The sequence below is a fragment of the Phaseolus vulgaris genome, chromosome 2 (genome assembly GCF_000499845.2).
Source record: "Phaseolus vulgaris cultivar G19833 chromosome 2, P. vulgaris v2.0, whole genome shotgun sequence".
NCBI lineage: Eukaryota > Viridiplantae > Streptophyta > Magnoliopsida > Fabales > Fabaceae > Phaseolus > Phaseolus vulgaris.
The window spans coordinates 37,097,582-37,106,215 of NC_023758.2; the positions used below are offsets into that span (position 1 = coordinate 37,097,582).

Below are 8,634 nucleotides of genomic sequence, written 5' to 3' on the forward strand. Positions count from 1 at the left end.
AATTTGTATTTAGTAATTAAATTTTTTCCTAATATCTTTTTATTGTGTAATTTGATAGGTATTTATATACGAGTTGAGATACTAATTCCTCTTAGTCGATCACGATTCTTCCACCTTTAACTTACATTCTTGTTTTTTATTTTTGATTTGGATTTAGAATATATTTATAAAAAATTATCCGATGTTGGATGTTTAAGTGAATACTTAGTATACTGATGTATTAAATACTATAATAATAATGCATTTTGTTTCTTTTCTTGATTGTGTATTAATAAGGTCTGAATCCTTCTAAAGTAAAGTCAGATCAAATTTAAAATATGCATATCACAATCAAACATTTGTATTACCTACTTTGTTTTTATTATATAACTTATATTAATTTACATTTATCTTATCATATATTGACCCTAATGGTACAATATATAAACTATCTAAAAAAATGCAACTTAATTTAAGCATGATTTCTTTTATTATGTGACTGGTCATACTATTGGTGAAGTAGTTTGACTATTCAGATCAATACAAGTGTTGCTGATTGTCTACATACATATATATAAATGCACTACTCGGGTTAAGACTAGAACACATTTTTCTCTATGTTCTTCTTCAATCTCAAACAAACTTGATTTATAGTTTGTGTAAAGATGAATAACGTATGGAAACTAGTGCAAGACTTCAAGCCTGTACTGCTGATGGTACTGGTTCAAATCACATATTCTTCTGTGAATGTGCTCTATAAGCTCGCCATAAATGATGGAATGAGCATTAGGGTAGTCACTGCCTACCGTCTTATTTTCGCAGTAGTTTTCACTTTTTCTCTTGCTTTCATTTTCGAAAGGTTCATTCTCACCCCCTCATACTTCTTCTTTTGTTCATTTTGAGCACTTACACCACTTCAATTAATAACTATACAAGAAGAACATGATTCCATTTTCTTTCTTTTTAAACAGAAAGAGCAGACCAAAACTGACATCGAGGGTGCTTTTCATGTCATTTTTTAGTGGCCTATTTGGGTATGTTTATGCATCTACATATGGTTCATTTAAGCTTTCTGTCTTCACCCCTTTGCCTTAACATGCATGTACATTGCTAAATTGTATAGTACTAAACAGAATATCCATATTCATATGTATGTTTGTCATTGTGAAACCATATATACAGTGCAAGTTTATTGCATAACCTATTTCTGGAGGCCTTGGATTTGGTGTCGCCAACATTCGCTACAGCAATATATAATCTTGTTCCTGCAGTCACTTTTATTTTGGCTATCTCTTGCGGGTACGTAGTCACCAGTTATAACCATTATGCTTTTTTTTATGTTTATTTAAATGTGTTATCGCTAATAGGACGATTTATAGACCATATATTTAGGGAAAGAGAGAGTGGATAGAATATATACATGCTATGGCCATCATTGCAAAAATTGCAATCAGCATCCATGATGGGTTTAGTGACTTAAATCTGGTTCACTAACTAAAAAGTTGTTACGTGACTTCTACTAGTTGATTAACCATTGCTTTTTAGTTGCAGTGGAGGACGCACATCTATAACTTGTATACAAACTTGTCGAATGTCAATTTCAGACACACCACCACATGATAGAAATTAAAAGTTAATTTATATATTTGTTTAGACCTATATATACTAATATAACCATATATATGCCACTGTTTGCAATGAAATACCATACATACACACACCATGGATTGAATAGAAATATGTTTCTATAAAACGAAAACCACCATCATTATAAATACTAAGTAAGTAGTTTAATTTAATATCAAATTAATATTACTGAGCATGGTTGGTTGGATTATTTTTTTGAATTTTGGTAGCTTGGAAAAGTTGAATATGAGAACCACAGCAGGGAAGGCCAAGGTGGTGGGGACGATAATAGGAATTGGAGGGTCAATGTTACTGACATTTTTCAAAGGGCAAGAACTGAATGTTAAGAGTTTTCACACAGATCTTTTGCATAAAAATAACCAGGTAGTAACTTTGCATACTGACTCTAGTCATAAATTTCTGGGTGCTTTGTGTGGTTTTGGAAGCTGCTTCAGTTTTGCATTATGGCTCATCATTCAGGTACATGCTCTTCCTATTTTTACATACATATTTGAGTATCGTGGAGTTTGATTTCATATTTTGTCATTATCACTCTATGGAACAGTCTAAGATAAATAAAGAATACCCAAGTCATCACTCAAGTACTGCGTTGATGTCCTTAATGGGTGCAATACAAGCCACAGCCTTTGCCCTTTATGCTGAGAAGGACTGGAACCAGTGGAAGTTGGGTTCGAGTATTAGGATTCTAACTGTGGTTTATACGGTAATATCTTATGCTATAAATTCATAATATAATTGGGTCTAGATTTGGATAATGAATAGGTTAACAGAATAATTACTAATTTTGAAATGAAAATGTTTTGTAGGGAATCGTGGCATCTGGATTAGTGGTTATTGCCATTGCATGGTGTGTAAAGATGCGAGGTCCATTGTTTGTATCTGTTTTCAACCCTCTTATGCTTGTGCTTGTGGCTGTGGCTGATTGCTTGATGTTAGGTGAAAACTTATATGTAGGAAGGTATGAGTCAAGCTCTTGATCACTTAAATTTGTTATGTATCACAAAGTAAATTCTATGTCATAATGACTCTCTTCTCGTGAAAACCTTGTTTATCCCTTCATTAGTTCATCCATGGTTGTATTATTCTTAAAATGTTTTGCTTTAAAAGTTTAGTAATGACGTGAATTTTCTGTGCATATGTTAGTGTGATTGGAGGCGTGCTAATTGTGTGTGGCTTGTACATGTTTCTGTGGGGTAAAAGCAAAGAAGTGAAAAAGGTGAATATGACAGTCTCGTCAGAAATCACCCAGAAACATGAAGCACCCGAAGTAGTTGTCATGTCCACGACAAAATATAGTGAGAATAGTGACTGCATTACCATTCCAACGCCAATTGCAAAAGTAACATAGTTGCCAAAGTTTCTTGACTATTCATGGAAAATGAACACAATCACACGACACTGAAAATTACCAGCTAGCAGAAGACATGGTTTCGGAAAAGTTTGAACTTAAAGCCTTTCGTTTCTCGTGATGTATACTGACCATACTATATGTGTGTATTTCTAAGTCACTGTACACTTTATTATCATAGAACTGAAACATAAAGTTGTCCTTTGCCATCAGGTTTTCGACAAATATAATGTTTAAAAGCACTTCACATTAGAGTTTGAATTAACTCACTGATTTTTTTTAATATGCAAAAAGAATATATAAATGATAGAGTATTTGAGATACTCTAACCTTTTTATAAAAGAAGGTTATTTCATATAGATCCTTGTCACTGTGCTGCATATACAGAAAGAAAAATAGACAAAACTACCTAAAACAGAGGGCACTCTGCCCTTCTGCTTAACTTTAGTTTAGAAATTTTGCATGAAGTTTTGCCATGCCAGAAAATAGATTGCAACTTTCCATTTTTCACTATCACATGAATTTGAAATAACCAAACATAATACAGTCATTAAAAGCTCTACAATATAACTAGGCGTATCTCCATCACATAAACTTCAATATTAAAAAATTACAGCCATTAAGGACTCTGAAACAAAATAATGGGAATTTTGAAAAGATACTTGTATAACATTTCATATTTCGGTGGATATGAATTTCTTAGCCAAGAATTGGATACTAAGTGATGGGGTAAGAAAAAGATCTCAAAATATTTTTTCCAAATGATACAAAGTGGCAGGATTTTGTGTCATAAATAATAATTATTAGACCAGCAACAAATTTTATCTTTTAGTAGGATCATTTATTTATTTTATTGCAATTTAAAACAAATGTACGATTGTAAATTGTTTACAAACGCTACAAGAAACTTCTTAATAAAGTGAGTCACTAACCATTTTAAAGGAGAAAACGAATGATGTATATTTTGAAGATAATTTTTCTGGGTTAGCATGTACCTAATACAGTGGGTTGAGTTCTTGTTAAGAGAAATGCTAATAGAGTAGTTGAGTTCTCATTAAGTAGAAGCTACTACTGAGAGCTGAGTTCTCGCTATAGAGGTTGAGGTCTCGCTAAGTTGAACCTAATAGTGTGGGTCAAGAACTTTCTAAGTTAAACATTTTAATAGTATTTTTTTTTTGTTTAGAGAGGGTTGAGTTTTTTAGTGTCTAAGTTCAAGAAGGAGGTGAATTGGACTTAGAAAATTTTCACAAAGAAAACTATTTAAGAAACCTGACAGGAAAGAACAGATTGACAAAAATAACATATTAAAGTTCAAAAGAACAAATTGTTTTTTGAAAATACTCTTAGTGGAAACATAACCACTTTCTGATTTGTTGATAACTGAAAATGTGAACACAACCGGATTTAGAGTCAAAACTAATTTTTGAAAAAGGTAACTATTTCTGAAGCAATACCAAATAATCAATTGTTTTGTCAAACAAAAGATTAAATTGTGCAGTAAAACAATGTTTTGAAAACAATGAAATAGATTTTAAAAAACTTATTAAGAGACCCTTGTGCTTAAGCTCATCACTATGCCTGTGATATATAAGGAAGATTCAGAGTGAAAAAGGCTATTTAAACAACTCTAACCTAACTAAGACTATGAATTATCTTTTTCATAAACCTTCAAACAAGTTATCTTCATCAAACACTTCTTAATGAAAGTTGAGTAGACTTTTCACTTATCCTCAACCGTCGACACTACACAATGAGAAAAAAGAGCTTAGAGTGAGCTAGACACTCATTAAGCCCTTGCTAAGTTAGGGGTATTGTTGACCCTAGCGTCAGTCTAGCCCACGCATTCTACGAGTTAAAAAAAAGTTGTAGTTTTTATAGAATACCAGAACTTTAGAACTATTTGCCTTATTATACAATTTCAAAGTGCAATGCAAATAATAAAAGTTAGGAGAACTTAATTGGCCTTATAAAGGTATAAGTGAATTCTCAATCTTTTAAGAACAATGTGATTAATCTAAATGCAATAGAAGTTCATTTACTTCTTTTTCAATGATAACACATATGAATGAAATATAATTCCTAATCTAAATAAGAATTGAAAGTTCAATTAGATATCCATTTTTTGTTTGGAAAGGACAAATCAATATGAAAAATACATATATACAGGTAAACACCACATGGAAATTGAAATTATCGAACATAAGAAGTAGTAATCAAAGTTTAATAAAATAGTCAATGTGCCAATTAAAGAAAGTACGAATAAAAGATGGATATTATAGATAAGGGAAAAAAGTGTTCCATTTCACAAATATAGTGTTTTCCAAAGCATCGGAGTTAGTGGACTAAGGGAAGTACCTATGAAAAAGAATAACAACAGTTAAAATTAATAAAAAATTGAGAATACAGATGAATTGAAGGAAATAAAAATATAGAACACAAAGTTCTACTGAACATGTTCATTGAAACACTTAGTAGAGGAAAACAATGAGCAAGTAATTTAACTTACATTGTAAGTGTTCATCAAGGAAATAGGTGATTATCATAATCTTCAACATATTGGAGGTGGACTTGATGGGTACCTGTTGAAATGTCACCAACATGTCGTAACACCATCATAGCTAATTGTTGTTGCATCAACATCATTATGTCCTCTAACTGTGTAGTCATTTCATTAGCCTAGTTTTCTCTTCCAGTTACTTCTAGGATTTTTCATCTAAGAACATTACAATCAATGATAGAAGTTAATACAGAGGGTTGAGTGAGGGATGAGACACCATGGTGAAAATTAGCAGCCAAATCCGTAGTGTCATAAACTCTACCTCTACTATTCCTGGGAATGACCATTTACCCAATCACCCTTCTTGTTGGTATGAGTGGCAAGGAATAATTCATCTAGTTCAACAAGTCGTCCATATTTAGGTTCCTAAGAAAGGTTGTACAATTATAAAGAATTTGTTGTCTTTCACATTTTAATTGGATTACATGTAATTTCCTACACATAAGTAAAGAGTATTACTTATAAGGTCTAATGAAATATTGAAGTTTGATTTTCCGCCACTTGAGTGCAATGCTCTGTCCCATGATGAAGACCGATTAATTTTGTTTTGGGATGATTTGTATTTTAACTTTTAGGTATCCCAATAGTTCAAAGTTCACCCCGTGCTTCTTCTCCTATCCAAGTAGGTATGTTTCTTCTCCTATCCAAGTATGTATGTTTCTTCTCTTATCCAAGTGAGTCTAAAGCCGCCCGAGCTTTACTAAGCACGTAATAGAGGCGTTTTCTAACTTTTGACTCGTACACCTTTCTAATTTGTCACTCATCATGAGGGACCCAAGTCACTCTAGTCTGCACAAACGAGGAACAATTAAATTAATATGATTATATTAAAGCTTGAATAAATTATAATTCATTGTAATTAATAATAAAAAAACTCACATTAAATTTGATCCGCCATCTAAGTTGGGTCTCCTCACTCATGGTTTCACAATGGTGGTAGAGGCCTTTCAATTGTGACATAATTGCATGACTCATAAGTGAAAAATTTCAGTAATATTTCATATTAAAATATAGACACTTATGAATATTAATTGATAAAATAAACATAAAATAATCCCTAATTTATAAATTTATACCTTTTTACATATTTTGTGATTTTAATTTGAATAAGAATGATTTATTCCCAAATTTGTATTAATTTCAGAGTTCTAGGGAAGAATGGAGATGAAAGGGGAAAAGCAGAATACACAAAGCTAAAAAGGGAAAGCTGGAACGCACCAGCACTCACCCAAACTTGCCCAAGCCAGATGCTCCCAAAGAATCTCGCCCTAATAAGCCTAATTTCGCCCAGGTGAGATCACTCCACTGACGTTGGGACTTTTTTGTGTAACTCGTCCAGGCAAGCCCAAGAACACCCAAGCGAGAAGTCACTTAGCCTAAGTCTAACTAGGTTAAATATGAGGCTTAAGGCACAACCCTGAGGATCATTAAGTGGATTGGAATCCAATTGGGAGAATAAAAGATGTTTAAACCCTAGAGGAGGCAACCGTCAAGGAGAAACATCTTGGATCTTATTTTCTTGCTCTCCCTACTTGTAATAGCCAACATGAATGGCTAATTCTACCCTTTGAGATTGGAATTAATCTATTCAAACTCTTATGTATTGGGTGATATTTAAATATAACATTTTTTTCTTGATTGATGATTGGTATTGTCATTTTATTCGTAATGTTTGTTTCTATGATCTAGATCCTTAGATTTGATTGGAAAGTACGTATAAGTCTCTGACCCAAATGATCATGCTTAACATATTTGAATTCCAGGAATATATTTGAAATGTTAATTGCTGTCAACGACTAATTGTAATGATAAGAAGTTTTTTTATAAATATGCGAGAAATCGATATTTAGGAGACTCTCTTAATAATTTTATATGCGATGAATCGATATAAATGATTTTTATACGACTATCAATATCAATCAAATGATAGAATATTACCATGGTATTCAAAATACAACGGGGTAAGAAGGATGAACCTCAATTCCAATTTTCCCAATTGAACCAACAAACTCCTTGACTTACTTTCTTTTGCGATCATAAGAAACTCCCAACAAACTTTATTACTTTGTTTTCTATTTAGTGAATCTTTTACTTGATTATTCGAATGTTCCTTGTGAATTTGATATCCGTTCTTAGGGAAAAATTATTACTTTTGACAATACGGTGCACTTGTCGTAAATTAGTGATCAATGACTAATCGCCTCAATAGCATGATGATTAGGTGTTCATCTACACACCATATAAATGAATATTTTAAGCATTTAATTTTTAAGCATGAAATGAAATATGAATGAGAAATTTTGCTTACCCTTTACCCATTGGTCGAATGATGACCCTCCCATTAGCATCACGTTGTACTTCCTCATCAGGAAGATCATGGTCTGTATTTGCAACAATGGAATGGACTAAGGCATCATGGATGGGCTCAGTTGGGGTAGAAAATAGTGTGGGGAGTAGGGCTAGTGTGGACTAGGAGAAAGGTAGAAATAGTGTAGAGAGAGGGAACAACAGTGGGTTGTAGTGCTAAACCCCAAAAGTGATGGATTGTTGGAGAAGATTAAGATTGCATTGGTGGACCTATTGCAAGATGTAGTAGATGAGTTGTGCTGGCATGAGGTGATGACATAACTCTGTGATGGGGTGATAACCTGGATGGGGAGTGACTAAAGGTAGGATGTTGTACAACATGTTCCCCAACAAGGATACGAGGAACTGAAGCGACAAATAACAAAGATGATCAATCAAATGGGAGTTGGTCACTTTAGGAAGAAAGGGTAGAGGAAGAGGGGGTGCAGGATGAAGGGTTGCAGGATGATGGGGTTAAGGAATATGGAAGACTTTGCTAACCATCAACAAAAGCAGTAGATCCTGGTGGCACATTAGAATAGGGGATGTTGCCAAGTTCTATGACCAAATGGCCATGCATAGATGTAAAAACTTCACGTTGTACATTGCCACGTCTAATTGCAGAGTCATCTCTATCCCTACTCCTAATTATTTTTCTTGCCAAAAAAGTAACATCATGGATCATCTAAATTTTAGATCAAATCATTCACAATGGAAAAGGTGAATCTTCTTAGAGCTTCCCAGATATTGCAATTCA

The 8,634-nt window shown here is 33.2% G+C and overlaps 1 pseudogene; it reads left to right on the forward strand.

Moving 5' to 3' along the window:
• The first annotated feature begins 605 nt into the window (after positions 1 to 605).
• LOC137811804 (WAT1-related protein At1g68170-like) lies at positions 606 to 3,226 on the forward strand (annotated as a pseudogene).
• The last annotated feature ends 5,408 nt before the right edge of the window (positions 3,227 to 8,634 follow it).